This window comes from Sorex fumeus, unplaced genomic scaffold (genome assembly GCF_029834395.1).
Source record: "Sorex fumeus unplaced genomic scaffold, SorFum_2.1 ptg000022l, whole genome shotgun sequence".
NCBI lineage: Eukaryota > Metazoa > Chordata > Mammalia > Eulipotyphla > Soricidae > Sorex > Sorex fumeus.
The window spans coordinates 5,602,514-5,621,296 of record NW_026606079.1 but is presented as its reverse complement, the minus strand read 5'-3'; positions in this window follow the sequence as shown (position 1 = coordinate 5,621,296).

Genomic DNA, 18,783 nt, shown 5'->3' with positions numbered 1-18,783 from the left:
GACCGAAAAGGTCACCCGAAGAACTCTACATCGGACCCATGTCCTAGAATGGAACAAACATGGTGAGAGACTGTCTGAATTCATCATGTTGACCAAGACCATCAATGGTAACTCACGGTTACAGAAGGCCGAATTTAAACATTGGACATAGGAGTCTCCCTGTGGACAATTCAACAATGAAATTGACCATATCATATTCGATTGACAGTTTTGCCTGACAGATGTTGTTGTACCAAAATTCAAAACGGGATTGGACCACTGTCTCCTTCATGCAAAATTATACTTCACAGAATGGGGAGAAAGTACTCAAAGTTTAAGAAGAGAACTTCCAGAATGACCACAAACTGGTAGCTCTTTGGCACTATCGTGGCAACGTGGGAAGATGCCGTCATTGACAACATCGACGAGGAATACAATCGACTGGTTCAGCAACTCCATGACTGTGCAAGGAATGCTGAGAGTGGGAAAGCCACAAAAGATGCCTGTCTCAGAAACTCTCGACCTCATTCGCCAGTGTGGTTTGATGTAAGCCTCAGGCAATCACAAGATAACATCTGAGCTCGCAAAGCTGTGCAGAGAAGTGATAAAGGAGGACCTCAAAGAGAGAAGAGCAGCAGTGTTTGCCAATGCAGCAGAAGCTGAGAAAAGTATTCAAAATGCAAGCCTGTCCTTTACCAGCTATAAAACCAAGATGACTGCCCTATGAAATCCTGATGGATCTATCACATCTTCCAGAAGGGCAATGGAGAAGATTATCCACGACTTCTACCCAGATCTCTTCGATAGCCACGTCCCCCTGCCCACATACCAAATTCCACAAGATGGACATGTCATTCCCAAAGTTCTCCCTTCTGAAATCCAACACGCCATTTTTTCATGAAAGAAGCATACAGCACCTGGTCCATACAAGGTCAGACCCGAAAACCTAAAGAATCTGCTGCCAGTACTCGTCAATACACTGCCTCAGATCATCACATGCTGCCTGTCTGAATGCAAGGTTCTGTCCCAATGAAAAACCAACAGGACCGTCATGTTGTACAAGAAGGGAGATATCCATGACATCAGCAACTCCTGCCGATCTTACAGATTTCCATCGTCTACAAGTTGTTCACTCGAGTCATCCTGAATAAGATTGGAAGAACACTAGATGAAGGACAACCATGCGAGCAAGTCAAGTTCCAAAAAGGATTTAGCATCATCGACCATCTCCGCATGGTGACCAAACTCATTGAGGTTTTGCGAGAGTTCAAGATGCCACTCTGTCTAACATTCATTGATTTTAAGAAGGCCTTTGATTCTGTTGAGACTGAAGCCGTCATCGAAGCCTTAGCCAAACAGGGCATTCAAACTCAGTACATCAGCATCGTCTGTGAGCTGTATTATGGATTCACCACTAGAATCTCACCATTCTACAATTAAATGATCATTAACATCAAGAGAGGGGTTCAGCAGGGTGATACCATTCAACCGAAACTCTTCAAGTGCCGCCCAATATTCTAACAATTGAGCTTCCATATGACCAGAAATTCCACTCTTGGCAGCTACCTCAAAAGACCCAAAACACTAATTTTGAAATATAGTTACATGGCTATGTTTAATGCATTACAATGTTGTATTCACAATAGCCAACTCTGGAAACAACCTGAGTGACTGAGAAAAGATGGCACGATGGAATATAGTACATCTACACAATGGAATACTATGCAGCCACCAGGAAAAAATGAAACCATGAAATTCGCTTGAATGGATGAACATGGAGAGTATCAGACTGAGTGAAATGAATCACAAAGAGAGGGACAGATACAGATTAGTTGCAATTTTTGTGTATATAATAAAATAGTTTGAAACTAGTATCCACTTTTATCACTTGTAACACTTGTCATCCTGTTGCTTTTTGAATTGCTTGAGCGTGCACCAGTAATGTCTTTATTCTACTCTGTCGTGAGCTAGTGTAGCCCAATGGCATCTGCTTGCTCCAAGAACATGAAGAGCCTCAAACGGTTCGTTCAGGGATTTGACGAAGAAGTCTGAGCATCTCGTAGGTGGGCAGCCACGCATTCTTTTGCCATCCCGTGGAATCCAGGTGGTAACAGCTCTAGTCCAGTGGTCTTCTCCAAATCGCATTACGTGTCTGGCTGATCTGATTTTCGACACCTTGGCAAACGAGAGAGCATTCCTGATTCTCAATCATCAATGGAGGTCGGAACTCCAGATTCCTTCTCTCACTTGAGTGAAAGGTGATATTCCAAGCATAGCTCCTTCAATTCCTCTTTGGGAGACCCTTATAGAGTTCTTAACCTGTTTGAGTAGGGACCAGGTCTCTGAGGAGTATGTTAGTACAGGAAGAACAGTGGAGTCAAAAAGATGTGCCCGGAGCCAGAGGTTCTTGGAGCTGTTAACAACTTCTTTGACACTCTTGAAGGCATTCTCTTCCTTCTGTGCAACTTAGGTGCCAGGTCATTCGTCATGTTGAGTTCTTGACCTAGGTACACATAACTGTTGCATTCGGAGATGTTCGTCCCATTGAGAGCGAATGGAATGTCAGGAATGAGTCCGTTTTTCATGAACATTGTGTTCGTGAGGTTCAGCAGCAGTCTGACCTTTCCACACTCACAGTCGAAGTTGGCCAGCATTCATGCCACTTGGTTAATGTTTGGTGTTATTAGAACAATGTCATCAGCAAAGTTGAGGTGGTGCAGTTGCCGACCATCTAGCCTCACTCCCATTCCTTCCTAGGCCAGTTGTCGCATGGCATTCTCCAGGATGGCACTGAAGAGTTTTGGTGAAATGGTGTCACCCTTTCTAACCCCTCTCTTTACATCGATCATCACTTCCTTGTGGAATGGTGACATCCTGCTGGTGAATCTGTAATACAACTCACAGAGGATCCTGATGTACTGAGTTTGAATGCCCTGTTTTGCTAGGCCATGATAATAACTTCAGTCTCAACATAATCAAAGTCCTTCTTTAAATCAATGAACGTTAGACAGAGCGGCATCTTGAACTCTCAAGAGAACTCAATGAGCTTGGTTAATGTGTGGATATGGTCGATCATGCTGAATCCTTTCCTAAACGCAGCTTGCTCACATAGTTGTCATTTGCCTAGTGTTCTGCCAATCCTATTCAGGATGACTCGAGTGAACAACTTGTAGGTGATGGACAACAGGCAGAGAGGGTGATAGTTGCTGATGTCGTGGATGTCTCCCTTCTTGTACAACAGAATGGCCCTGCTGGTTTTCCACTGGGAAGTTACCTTGCATTCAGACAGGTTGTTTTTATTTGAAGAGCTGAGTCAGTGTATAGATGAGTACTGAGAGCTGACTACTCAGGTGTTCGGGTCTGACCTTGTCTGGACAGGGTGCTGTATGCTTCTTTATTGACAAAATGGTGAGTTGGATTTCGGAAGGGAGAATGTTGGGAACTACATAGCCATCCAGCAGAATTTGGTATGTGGGCTGGTGGACATAGCTATCAAAGAGATCTGAGTAGAAGTCGTGGATAATCTTCTCCATTGCCCCTCTGGAAAATGTGGTAGATCCATCAGGACGTTGGAGGGCGGTTATCTTGGTCTTATAGTTGGCGAATAATAGGCGCGCGTTGCGAATACTTTTCTCAGTATCTGCCGCATTGGCCAACACTGCTGCTCTTCCCTCTTTGAGGTCTTCCTTTATCGCTTCTCTGCACAGCTTTGTGAGCTCGGACATTAGCTTGTGATTGCCTGAGGTAACGACAAACTACATTGGTGAATGATCTCAAGAGTTTCTGAAGACAGGCATCTTTTTGTGGCTTTCTCTCTCTCGCATAATCATGGAGGTGCTGAAACAGTTGATCATATTCCTCCTTGATGTTGTCAACGATGGCATCTTCCCATATTGCTGCAATAGTGCAAATTGGCTCCCAGTTTGTGTTCTTTATGGAGTTGTCTTCTTAAACTTTGCAGACCTTTCTCACCTCTCTGTGAAGTAGAATTTCACATGAAGGAGGCGGTGGTCTGATCCTGTTAGGAATTTTGGTACAACAGTGTCATCAGTCAGGTAAAGCCATCAGCTAAATGTGATGTGGTCAATTTCTTTATGGAACTTTCCATCGGGAGACTCCCATGTCCAAATTTTAGATTCGGCCTTCTGGAAATGCAAGTTACCATGAATGATCTTGGTCAACATGATGAACTCAAACAGTCTATCACCATGTTCATTCCATTCTAGGCCATGGGTCCCAATGTGAAGTTCTTCAGGTGACCTTCTCGGTCCTATCTTGGCATTAAAATCACCGGCAATGAATTTAGAATGTGAGGTCTTCTTTATAAAACTTCTCCAGCTCCATGTAGAACTTCTCAATTTCTTCTTCGTCATAGTTGTATGGTGGTGTGTAGGCGATGAAGAAAAATACTGCTGTCAATGAGCCAGATCTATTAAAACATAAGCACGTGATTCAGATTATTAGGCATTCAAACGAGTCTGTGCTCATAGTCAAGTTTGTGTTCACGAGGCCACCGACACCACCGATGCCTCTACTGTCACGTGTTCTGAGGAACAGTTCTTCTCCAGTGTCGAAAACAGCACGATGTGATCAGTGCCTTCTCGTTTCCATCAATTCAGTGACATAGCACTTGATTTTCTGTGCTTGTACCATCTGGTCCTTGATGGATACTTCTGATGCCAGTGTACATTCATGCAGTGTAATGCACTAATGTCCAAGGCCAGGAAAAATGTGGGCCAAATGAACTGGTCAATGTTTGGGAACCTCGAAACAATTGTATGTGGGGCTTTGGACATTTAGGACAGAGAAGGGACCGTGTGATAGGAATAGTTAAATATAATCACTCTGGACAAGACCTGAATGTTGAAAGTAGGTGAAGTGTTATACATGATAACTTTTCAATATCTGTATTGCAATCCATGATTCCCATAAAGGGAGGGGGAAAAGAAAGAAAGGGAGACCAAGAGAGATAGAGATAGAGAAAAAGATGGAAAGTAGGAAAGTTCCTGGCATAGAGGCTGTTAGTGACAGGTAGGAGGGCTATGGGGGGTGTGGGAGGGAATTGGTGACATTGTTGGTGGGAAATGTGGTGGGAAATGGTGAAGGGACAGCTGTTGGAATATTATAGGATTGAAACCCAATCATGAACAACTTTTAGGTGTGTACTTCAATGTGATTCAATTAATCAAACCATATCATAAAAGCTTAATTCAAAAATATATGTAATCTACAGAACTGAGTTATCATGGTGTGGGGAACAGAGAATATTCTCTCGGGATCCTTATACCATTGAAGGAGAAAAGCTGATACTCGAGGTGGGTGTGTTGTGAATACTGCACTCATGGAAATGTCCATGAGTGTGTTTTCTTACAGAGCAATAAGAAAAGATCATATCTTGGAGTTCATTGCAACACAGAGGAACCTGGAGAGCATCAATTTGGGCACCTAAACATTGTAAACCACAGCATGACAAAAAATGAAAAGTATATATTTATATCTACTTTAGTAGCATACTACAATATCTACAGTATGAAAAAGCACAAATATTTAGTAACAGATGGATGGCTGAAAATTTGAAGCATATATAGAGGTTCATTTAAAGAAAGGCTTTGATTCTATTGAGACTGAAGTGGCCATCGAAGCCTTAGCCAATCAGGGCATTTAAACTCAGTACATCAGAACCCTCTGTGAGCTGTATTACGGATTCACTGCCAGGATCTCACGATTCTACAAAGAAGTGGTCCTCCAAGTCAAGAGAGGCATTCAGCAGGGTGATACCATTTCACCAAAACTCTTCAGTGCCACCCTCAAAAACGTCATGCAACGACTGGAATGGGAAGGAATGGGAGTGAAGATAGATGGATGGCAACTACACAACCTCCCGTTTGCTGATGACATTGTTCTAAAAACACCAAACATTAGCCAAGCAACACAAATGCTGGCTGACTTCGACTGTCAGTGTGGAAAGGTCAGACTACAACTGAATCTCACGAAAATAATGTTTATGAGAAACAGTCTTGTTCCTGACATTCCATTTGCTTTCAATGGAACGACCATCTACAAATGCAACAGTTATGTGTACCTAGGTCGAGAAGTGAACATAACGAATGACCTGGCACCTGAATTGCACAGGAAGAAGAGAGGAGCTTGGAACGCTTTCAAAGAATTAGCTAAGAGGATGAAGAACCTCTGGCTCTGGGCACAGCTTTTCGATTCCACTGTTCTTCTTGCATTAACATACGCCTCAGAGACCTGGGCTCTATGCAAACAGGATGAGAACGCTATTCGGGTCTCCCAAAGAGGAATTTAAAGAGCTATGCTTGGAGTATTATGCTTCACTCAAATGAGAAAAATAATCTGGAGTTCTGTCGACGATGACGTTCAAGAATCAGGGATTCTGTCTCGTTTGCCAATAAGTCGAAAATCAGATGGGCTGGACAAGTATGAGATTTGGAAACAACTGCTGGACTAGAGCTGTTACCGACTGGATTCCACGGGACGTCAAAGACCACGTGGCTGCCCATATACGAGATGGTCAGATTTCTTCATCAACACACTGAATGATTAGTATGAGGCAATTTGTGTTCCTAGAAAGAGCAGATGCCACTAGCACGAGACAGGGACAAATGGAGACATTGCTGGTGCCCGCCAGGGCAAATCGATAATTAACGGGAAGTCAAGTGATCAAGTGATACAGGATCAAATACTATAGAGAAAAGATGGAAAGAAGTCCCAAGAACAATAAAAGCAAAATTACAGAGCTACAAGAAAAGATCATATCTTGGAGTTCATTGCAACACAGAGGCATCTGGAGAGTATCAATTTGGGCACCTAAATCAGTGAGAATGCTGAAAATGTATGAACTCGCATGTCTGTGATATATAACAATTAAAAATAGGGGCTAGAAAGTACTATACAATAACATATCTTTGAACTAGCATTAAAAACAGATATTATCAAGTAGTAAATGCTAGGGGTTAAATTCAGAGAGAGATTTCAGGTGGCATAGGGGAAGTGGTGAAATGTCTGGGGATGTCGGAGTGGTAGGCTAGGCACACACCAACACCGTGATGCCTACACCGTGGCACCAATGTTACACACACTCTGATTTAAAGAAAGGCAGTATCTGAAGGAGCACCTGAAGTCAGGTCACTGTGCTACACAACTCTCATTGGCTGACAGCATTTTATAGGAACAGGAATAGTGAGGGTGATAGTGCTGGGATCCCAGAAAGGAGCTTACCTGCAGGGCAGTTCTGGGTAGCAAGGGGCACTCAGGCCTACCAATCCAGGATGAAGCCCTGGAAAAGAGGGTGAAGGGTCTACCCCACACACATTTATTTAAGCACGTGTTTTACAAGGTCGTTCCTGGTGATTTGTTACAGGCATTCAATGTCTAGACAAACCCCCCCCATCACTGTCATCTTCCCTTCATCATATTCTCCATTTTCTAAACATGTTTCAGCCTGCCCCCATTGTAGGTTCACAATAATTTATTTTATATTGATTTCACCACTAAATAAGATAATAGAACAATCAAAATAATTTTCCCTGTGGGATAACATTGGGTTTGTTTTTTGAGCCTTGCTGTAGGGAATTTAGGTTTGTTGGCTTATACCCATCACAGTGCTCCCAAGTCACTCCCATTCTTTGTTTATCTGTAAACTCTTCTCTGTGCCCTCCTCCCCAGCCAGCTAATCATCTTTTCCCTAGTCTGGTTCTGTTAGCTTGTAAGATCAGAGCCTTCTAAGAACACTGAACTTGTATTGTTTGTTATGTCTTTTACATAACTTATCTTAAAGCAATGTCCTTTCTGTATGGACACAGAAAGACAGTTATTAATATGCTTTTGTAACTTGAGAGTTAATCGAATTCTAATAATATTTGCTCCTCGGCATCTGATTTCTTGACTCAGTTGTCCTTAGTTCCTAGCACCCCAAAAGCAGTGTCCCAACGAGGGACTGAATGGGCCCAGGGCAAGCTGTGAGCTACCCTGGCATAGAAAAGGGTCAGGCCAAAGCGCCACAATACTCAACTATAAGTTGAGAACATGGTCATGGAAAAATGCTGTCATGGTCCCTTAGGACCCTGCTGTGGTTAGGAAGACTAACCTGGCCTGAGGACTGTGATCTTGAATATATAGTGAGACGTCCACAGGAAAAACTAAACTTTAAGTTTTATATATTTCATACTGGGCTCATACAGAATGACATTGCTAGAAATATTAGAAGTGGATTTACTACAACTAATTAGGTGGATTAATAGCTGAGGAAAGAAGAAAGCACACATCCTGGATGGGATCTCACCCTTAAGCAGATCTAGTAATCTGGAGTAATCTCCTTAGATGAGATTTTATCCTTAAATTAATCTCCTGGATTAACCTCTTTTTGTTGATATTTTAATGTTCAACTCCACCTTTGTGTCACACCCTACGTGATTGCTATATATACTAAGACTGTAAGAGAGTCTGGGAGGCAAAAAAAAGAGTCAGGGAGTCGTTGGAGTGAGAAACAGTCAGAGTCAGGGCATCTGGGATCTAGCAATGAGGAGCTAGCAAAGTAGGGTGTGTGATATGGGAGAGATGAGAGATTGAATAAAGGGTAACTAATCAGCAACCAGCTTGGTCCTCGTTCTTCCTTCGCCTGCCCAAAGCCAACAGCCATCCCGATCCCATACATACACAGCAGTTCGAGAGCACCTAATGCAGGCAGTGAGAGAGAGCCGCCCAGAGAGCCTGCGAACACATCATCCCATCCTTCCTCGCGTGCATATAGAATAAAATGCGTGGAACATGTCGTATCTCACCATTGGATGCCAAGTTCTCGTCTGTGGATTTACTAAGCTTCTGCCAGTTAAGCCTCTGGCAGCCAGGCTAGAAGGGTTTTATCTCATGTTCCCGGATTTCCTGTTTTCAAAGATACACAACTGAATTAGGCATCCAGGAAAGGTCTTTGTGCATGGTCTGCCGACTTGTTTTCAAAGATTTTCTTCCATTGGAGGGTCTGCAATTAATTCATGGCAATTTAAATAATATGGTTTCTAGTGTTTATAGAAATATGAAAGCAAGAAATCAGATACAAGTTTGAAAGTCTGTGAGCAGCACATTCTGTGAGCCTTATTTCTCAGTGGGAGACAGTCTGCCTGCACAGTGTTCAAGGACAGGGTCTGGTCTCCTGCCCTCATATAACAAGACCCTTCAGCCTGAAGCCCTGAGAGGCCAGTTCCTACTTCTTGACTTGACCCAAGAGACAGACATAAATTTTTTGGCTAATAAATATGCAAATCATTTGAAGTCAATTGAATAAAATACAGGCATATTTGTACCAGAGGACACCTCACAACTAACAAACCTTTCCCTCAAGTAGATCTAAGAGGACTCACAATGGACTGGACATGGAACACTTCATGCTCACGATGGCAGCAGTAATGGTCCCAGTTCCTGGATTAAGTAGGCATCCAGGGAATTGGGGAGTCCACCCAGTCCTGGTTGCTGTGCACAGGTGTACACTAACAGGTGCAGCTGGTTCAGTCAGGGGCTGAGGAGAGAAAAGCTGAGACATCAGTGAAGATCTCCTGCACGGTGTCCATGTATACCTTCACTGACAACTTGATGCACTGTGTGCGGCAGGCCCCAGGACAAGGGCTTGTGTGGATGGGAAGGATAGACCCTGATAGTGGCGACACAATGTACACACAAAGTTTGAGGGCAGAATCACCTTCATTCTAGACGAGTCCATGAACAAGCCTACATGGAACTGAGTAAGCTGAGCACTGAGGACACTGCCGTGTATTACTGTGCGAGAGACACAGTGTGACAACCACATCCTGAGTGTGTCAGAAACCTGAGGGGGAGGCAGCTGTGCCAGGTAAGGAGATGACAGGGACGCTGATCCTCCTGACTTCCTCCTCAGAGAGTCAGGATCTGAGACACAGAATGGGGCTCACAGGGTCAGGCTTCATCTGAGGGAAAGGCTCAGGATCTTTTTCTGTCCTTCAGCAACAGTCAAGAGAAAGATTGCTTCTCTCTAGAATACCTGTAGTACTCATGTATTCTTGTTGGAGTTTACACTGGTGCTTCTCAGAGCCAGTGGAACAATCCCTTGTAAGTAAGTGCTAGGGACTTTGTAGCCGGTTGGACTGTTTACTCTAAAACAGTCATTGACTCCTGTTTCATGTATGGCTGAGCTCCTTTTGTTTCACAGTTACCACAGGAGCTAACATATGTCGGTGTGTGCTGGGACCATTGCAGGTTTGGGACCATAGCTCCAGCCCCAGGAAAATTCTTGATTATTCTATATTGTTTTTGGAAAATAGACCTGTTATTTATTAAATGTAAATACATGGACATCGGGCTGGAGCAATAGCACAGCAGGTAGGGAGTTTGCTGTGCACGTGGCCAACCTGGGTTCCATTCCTCCGTCCCTCTCGGAGAGCCCGGTAAGCTATGAAGAGTATCCTGCCTGCACAGCAAAGCTTGGCAAGCTACCCGTGGTGTACTCGATATGTCAAAAACAGTAACAAGTCTCACAATGGAGACATTACTGGTGCCCACTTCAGCAAATTAATGAACAACGGGAAAACAGTGCTAGATTACTACATGAAAATCGGTGCTGACCTTCATTTTCACTTCTCAGCATAATACACGTGGCACTCGGCAGGACATGGGGACAGAAGTCACTAGCTATCATAGAGGATATACTGGGTTAAATAGAAAAATGTGTTCTCTGAGAACATGTTATAAAAAGTATAACCCTCGACCTACTCCCAGAGTCCCCTCCCCATGAACCTCCGACACAAACCCGCACCTGGCACCAGCCTTTTTGATTTTCTCCCACTGAGAATGGCTCTCAGTGATGGTCTCTTGTCCTGGCCTGAGGGGACCAGGGCCCTCAGGGGAAGCCAATGCCCTGTTTCTCCTCACAGGTGAGCACCCCCAGGAACCTGAATCCCTGAGAACATGCAAATGGATAAAGAAACTATTGTGCATGGACTACTACTCAGTTGTTAGGGAAAATGAATTCATGATGTTTGCCTAAAAATGGATGGACTTGGAGAGTATCATGCTGAATGAAATGAGTCAGAAGGAGAGAGACAGTATAGAATGACCACATTCATTTGTGGCATATAATCACACTGTCACACTGTCCTCCCGTTGTTCATCGATTTGGTCGAGTGGGCCCAGTAATGTCTCCATTTTGAGACTTGTTGTTACTGTATTTGGCATATTGAATACGTCACGGGTAGCTTGCCAGGCTTTGCCGTGCGGGTGAGATACTCTCAGTACCTTGCCAGACTCTCCGAGAGGGGTGGAGGAATCGATCCTGGCACAGCCGGGCTAGCTATGTGAAAGGCAAATGCCCTACCGCTGTAATATTTACTTTATATATTATATAATATATAGCATATAATATATACTACAAAAACATAATATAGACTAGAAAATACATATATACTGTGAATCAAATATGCAATATACAATATAATATATGATATGATATACAGTGTATTATACAATATATAGTATACAATATACCATATATTGTACATCACATTATATATGCTATAAATATAGTATATATGATACGGAATATGCCATATATCTTATATTAAACAAACTATCCTCTCGTTGTTCATCAATTTTGTAAATGCATAATAGAAAACTAATATCCCCAGTCAGGGAAAACAGGGGCTAGGAGGACTGGTCAAAGTTTGGAATCAATCCCAGGTGTATGTGGGGTGGAGGATAGGTAAGACAGAGAAGGAATAGTATGACAATAATAGGTGGAAATGATCATGTTGGACAAGTAGTGAGTGTTAAAAGTAGGTAAAGGGATATTCGTGATAACCTTCCAGCATCTATATTGCAAACCAAAAGGCCCCAAAGGAAGAGAGGAAGAGAATGAGTGACAGAGATAGATAGATAGATAGATAGATAGATAGATAGATAGATAGATAGATGAAAAGCACCTGCTATAGAGGAAGGCTGGCATTGGGAGGTTGGGGATGATGGGAGGGAATCTGGGGACACTGGTGCTGGGAAATGTACACTGATGGAAGGATGGGTGTTGGAACACTGTATGACTCACACCTAATCATAAACAGCTTTGTAAGGGTCTATCTCACAGCGATTCCATTTAAAAATGAAACAGTAAAGATAATACTCCCTCTACCACTCTGAATTTATTGCTCTTTCCAAGAATCTAGTAGAAAGGTTCTGTTGTGCTTCTTTTTGCTAGGTATGTCTTATTTTTCTTTCTACAAAGATATTTTTCCCTGACAGATATTAAGGTCCTTAGCACTGTTCTATTTTTCATTGTCAGTGAGGAAATACGATGACAATAGTTTGAGTGTTAATGCTTGGGTCCCAAACTCCCTGCGCTTCTCCCAGCACCAATTTCCCACAGACACCCACACTCTACTGTGACCCCTGTGCTCGACCTCTGCTTCCCAGTGATCTGAGCCCCCACCTGACTCCTCTTAGGAACTCCAGAGTGTGGTTAGGATGAAGGGGCCGTGATCATTGGATCGTGTCCATCCTGATGCTTTGTTTTCTGTGTACTACAGATGAATGAGATCCTCTGAATTTATCCTTATCCTGGGGATTTACTTCATTTAATCTGATACTTTCAGTTCCAACCATGTTGCGTGAACAGTGATATTGTCTTTTCTTCTAGCTGCTTAGTACAAATTGTGTATATACAGCCCAACTTGTCCATGAAACTCTCATTAAGCGTTAGTATTATTTCCATTTCCTGGTCATTATATCAGATATGGCACTGTATGTTTCCTCATAACTTCTTTATTGTTTTCACCTTTAGGTGACAGTTTCTAGATGAAATTACTGGGTTATATGGAAACTATTTTCACTATTTAGGGAAATCTCCTAGTGTTTTTTGTAGACATTATATCAGACAGCATACCATAAATGATGAAACAGGTTTTATTTTGATCACATCCCAACTCTTGTTGCTTTAAGCCTTTTTTTAATACAGGTTTTTCTCACTGATGTCTCTCATTATTCTTCTGATTTATATTTTCCTTACAGTTCCACCATTTTCGTGTACTTCAGGAAGCCTAGGCAGTCACACACAGGCCTCAAAGCTGCCAATCAGTTAAAAATTTAACTCCAGCTATATTACCTGGAGTTCACAAAATCACAAATCATCCTGTTAATCGTCGATTGTCTCGAGCAGGCCCCAGTAACGTCTCCTTCATCCTAGCCCTGAGATTATATTCAAGGCTCTTTAGGAGAATGAGACCCATCATTGTTACTGGTATTTGGCATATTGGGTACGCCACAGGGAGTTTGCCAGACTCTGCCGTGTGGGCAGGCTACATTTGGTAGCCTGCCAGTTTGTCCAAAGTAGAAATGAGATAATAAGATGTCATAATAAGAGTTGGTTTTTATAGTCTCTGAGTCTTGGCCGCTGATGGGATTACACGGCGCCAGGGGGCCAGTTGGTGGGTGTGACCCCCGCCTACTGGAATTTGGAGGATCTGGGTGGAGGATGCTCGGCCCAAATCTGAGTAGGCTTGGAGGTCTCGGCCCCGGAACCCGCGTGGCTTTGTCCCTCTGCCAGTACCTTCATGTGTGCGGAGAGTGCTCTCAGCATGGTGGTGGCTGGTCCTGGAGGTCTTTCACTGCCGTAGCTCTGGTCGGGGTGAGAAGGAAAGCTCAACCCGCTCCCCTCCAAGGAGCCCTGGTGGCGAGGACAGTCAGGCGCGGTGGCAGGAGACTGCACTGTTCTTCTTCCGGGAGCTGGTTTTTATAGTCTCTGAGTCTTGGCCGCTGATGGGATTACACGGCGCCAGGGGGCCAGTTGGTGGGTGTGACCCCCGTCTACTGGAATTTGGAGGATCTGGGTGGAGGATGCTGGAGATATCTGTGGAATCCTCTGGATATTTTGGATTGTCAGTCCTCAAACGTCAATGCTCTCTGTTTCTCTGTTCCTTGTATTTTCCTTGACTGCTTAACTCTCATTCTCTTGCTCAGTGAGAGATCTTCTTCCACCGGATCAACTTCATGTGTGCGGAGAGTGGTCTCAGCATGGTGGTGGCTGGTCCTGGCGGTCTTCGGCTGCCGAAGCCCTGGTTGGGGCGGGGAGGAAAGCTCAACCCGCTCCCCTCCAAGGGGCCCCGGGAAGGAACACCCAGGCGTGGGGGCAGAAGACTGCACTATTCTCGTCCGGGATCTGGATTTTATAGTCTCTGAGTCTTGGCCGCTGATGGGATTACACGGCGCCAGGGGGCCAGGTGGTGGGTGTGACCCCCGCCTACTGGAATTTGGAGGATCTGGATGGAAGATGCTCGACTCCAATCCGAGTAGGCTTGGAGGTCTCGGCCTCGGAACCCGCGTGGCTTCGTCCCTCTGCCAGTACCTTCATGTGTGCGGAGAGTGGTCTCAGTATGGTGGTGGCTGGTTCTGGCGGTCTTCAGCTGCCGGAGCCCTGGTTGGGGCAGGGAGGAAAGCTCAATCCACTCCCCTCCAAGGGGCCCCGGGAAGGAAAACCCAGGCGCGGGGGCAGAAGACTGGAGTTAAAAATTAAAAATTCTGGATTTCCTGGAGGAACATATCAAACACTACAACTCTGATAAAACAGGAGTATTACATCAGATTGGAGATTGAAATGGATTAATGTGGAAGGTGTCCAATCCCAATTAACAAAATATAATCATTGAAATCTTAACATGGAGAGAGAGATGGGGGAGGAGGGAGAGGGAGAGGGAGAGAGAGGGAGGGAGGGAAAGAGAGAGGGAGGAAGAGAGAGGGAAAATGGAGAGAGAGACCGGGAGAGAAAGAGGGAGAGAGGGAGAGGGAAGGGGATAAGAGAGAGATTTCTTTGTCCAGACTCCTATCAGAAGCTCCTGGATAACCTGGATGACCTGGAAAAGGGCAGGACTGTGGCAGGAAATCAACACCTGACTCTCTTGAGGGGCTGATTCACCATCTCCAAAGACCCAGGAACTCTGTGACCTGCCTGCAGGGGAGCAGCCTGAGAGCAGGTGACCGCGGGGGTATGACTCTGCAGGGGACTGTGGGTCAGTCATGGAACCCAGACACCAACTCCTGCAGGGACACGGGAGGAGCTGCAGGGGCGCTGCCCACCACCAGAGAGCACTCAGGAGACACCTAGGAAAAGGCCTCAGCCCCACCAGGGGGCAAGAGGGTCACCAAATTCTAGAAGCCCACATGGGCCAAAATTCTGTCACAGCATAAAGACACGCAGCCCCCATCACCCCACTCACTCCCATCTATGCGCAGTTCCAGCATCTTTCCTTGGACCCTTCCCCATCGCTCCCAGAGCATCTCCACTCTCAGTGACACCCTCACACTCCCAACCCCTCCCTGTGATCTGTCCTCTCTGTCCCTCATACTCACCCCACCAGGCCCCCGGGATTCCAACTCCTCCCAGGGTGAGTATCGATACTTTCCTATTTATTATTATTATTATTATTATTATTTGTATAGCTTTCTCCTTGATATTCATGCAAGATATAGAACAGCTTTTTCTCATTTTTGTCCCACCTCCTAGGAAGTGCTTGTAATCTATTTTAAAGGTCCAAGAATGAGAGTAACCCAAGACGCCTTTAGTAATGAGTAAAAAAACATAATATATCCCTTGAGTGGAAGGCTATTGAGAGTGCGTGTCCGTCATCGCACTCTACATAGTCTTCTACAAACAGAAAGCACTGCATAGGGTATGGTGCCACCATCAGGTCAACATGTACCTGTGCGGTGAACGTATCAGCCTTATGGTCCCTTCAGACTTCCTGACAACCCAAAATTGCAGCTGTGCTTTTGGCCGGACCACAACAACTTGGGACCAAGTTTACCAAGAAATTAAACAGCCAAAAGTTATGTATGTGGGAGCTACACCCACAAAAGACCTCTGGCTCAGCTATAGAAGCTCATTTATTGGTCTTATTTAAGAGGCCCGTAAATAAATCTGGAAAGAGATCAAAAGCTACAGTTAATCTCAGACCTGCACAAGGCTGAACAGACTGGAGTAAATCGGAGTGGGGCACGTCGACCTGTGCCTACCCAAGCAGATCCCCCAGCACCCGCTTACTTCTACAGTCCAAAATCACTGCCATATCCACAGCCTGACTCCACTGTCTCAGGACGGACCTCACTAAGGTACTGTGTGCTGAAAATTCGGGTATGCGGGTTTTGTGACAGAAATCTCCAAGCTTTCACAGAGTTATCTTGTGCAACCGCCACCCACTTCCCAATACACCTGGAAGCACTGTCAGTCAACCCCACAAAGCAACGACAGTGCTACCCTGTGAACTCTATTACTGACTTTGTTTCACTTAATCACATAACTTCCCGTTAGTCATCAATTTGCTCGAGTGGGCGCCAGTAACTTCTCCATTTGTCCCTGTTGCGTGCTAGTGTAGCCCAATGGCATCTGTTCGCTCTGGGAACATGAAGAGCCTCAAACCGATCGTTCATGATCTTGATGAAGAAATCTGACCACCTGGTAGGTAGGCGGCCACGCGATTTTTTGACATCCCGTGGAATCCAGTCGGTAACAGCTCTAGTCCAGCGGTCGTCTTTAAATCTCATTACGTGACCATCCCATCTGATTCTTGACACCTTGGCAAATGAGACAGCGTCCCTGATTCTTGATCATCGATGGATGTCGGAACTCCGGATTCTTTCTCTCATTTGAGTGAAAAGTGGAATTCCAAGCATAGCTCTTTCAATTCTTCTTTGGGAGACCTGAATAGCATTCTCATCCTGTTTGCATAGGGCCCATGTCTCTGAGGCATATGTTAATGCAGGAAGAACAGTGGAATCAAAGAGATGTGCCGAGAGCCGGAGGCTCTTCGTCCTCTTAGCTATTTCTTTGACGTTCTTGAAGGCGTTCCAAGCCGCTCTCTTCCTCCTGCGAAGCTCGGGTGCCAGGTCATTTGTCATGTTGACTTCTCGACCTAGGTACACAAAGCTGCTGCATTCGGAGATGGTCATTCCGTTGAGAGTGAATGGGACATCAGGAATGAGGCTGTTTCTCATAAACATTGTCTTTGTAAGATTGAGCTGTAGTCCTACCTTTCCACGCTCACAGTCAAAGTCAGCCAGCATTTGTGCCGCTTGGCTGATGTTTGGTGCTATGAAAACAATGTCTTCAGCAAAGCGGAGGTGGTGTAGTTGCCCACCATCTATCTTCACTCTGAATGCTTCCCATTCCAGTTGTCGCATGATTTTCTCGAGGGTGGCACTGAAGAGTTTCGGTGAAATGGTATCACCCTGCCAAACCCCTTTCTTGACATCAATGATTACTTCTTTGTAGAATGGTGAGGTCCTGGTAGTGAATCCGCAATACAGCTCATGGAGGATGTTGATGTATTGGCCTTGAATGCCCTGATTGGCTAGGGCTTCAATGACCGCTTCTGTCTCAACAGAATCAAAGGCCTTCTTTAAATCAATGAACGTTAAACAGAGCGGCATCTTGAACTCCCGAGAAACCTCCATGAGCTTGGTTACCGTGTGGATATGGTGGATGGTGCTGAATCCTTTGCGGAACCCTGCTTGCTCGCATGGTTGTCCGTCTTCTAGTGTTCTGCCAATCCTATTTAGGATGACTCGAGTGAACAACTCGTAGATGACAGCCAATAGGCAGATCGGGCAATAGTTGCCAATGTCATGGATGTCTCCCTTCTTGAACAGTAGTACGGTCCTGCTGGTTTTCCACTTGGATGGAACCTTGCATTCAGACAGGTAGCATGTGAAGAGCCGAGCCAGTGTATTGATGAGTACTGACAGCAGTTTCTTCAGGTGTTCAGGTCTGACCTTGTCTGGGCTGTGTGCTGTTCGTTTCTTTACCGACGAAATGGCATGTCGGATTTCGGAAGGGAGAATGTTGGAAACGACATATCCATCCTGTGGAATTTGGTATGTCGGTAAGTGGACATGGCTATCGAAGAGATTTGAGTAGAAAAGTCATGGATAATCTTCTTCATTGCCGTTCTGGAGTATATGATGGATCCATCAGGACGTCGGAGGTCAGTCATCTTGGTCTTGTAGTTGGCGCAGGACAGGCGGGGGTTATCTTGAAAGATATCAAAACCCAGAGATACAGCAGTGAGTCCAAAGTCACTCCAGAGCCAGAGACATCTCCAGGTCCCATGTTGAGTCCATTTCACTGGGACACCCCAGATGGCGCAGGTACAGTCTCTCCGCCTACTCCAGATGGAACCCGGGGATGAAGAGCTTCCACAAGCAAGGCCCAGGTATTAGGGTTCCAAGACTAAATCTCCATGCTGCATGGCAGAAGAGGTACTGGACTGTCTCTCCCCGGCTCCCTGGCCATTTGTCGGCCTGGCTGACGCCTCTAAAATATGCCTCCGAGCGCCATCTTAGCGCACCAACAGCCCTGGTCCAGAGACGCCCAAGTGAATGCCTAAATCGATTAGTGCCCTACAGAAATGTCTCTGGAACCCAACCATTTACAATCTAGGATTCCAGAAGTGTGTGTTTGCGCACCCAAGATATTCAAAATGAGCGATGGACAATAAATGATCTAACAAAATAAATCTCAAAAGGGATCATCGAGCTCTAGAGATGCTTCTAAACTCCAAAGTCACCAGCCAGTTTAAAATTTAACCTGAGTTGTATCACCCCACAAACATTTTAAAATTCCTGGTGTGACATCTACTCTGCATCATGATATACTAGGATTAGCATGCCACATTGGATGGGATGTAAAGTAAAAAGCAATCCATCTCACTGAAGAAAATAATAAAACACAAGGCTTAACCTGTAACACAGATTAATAATCTTGTATATGAGAGCTTATTA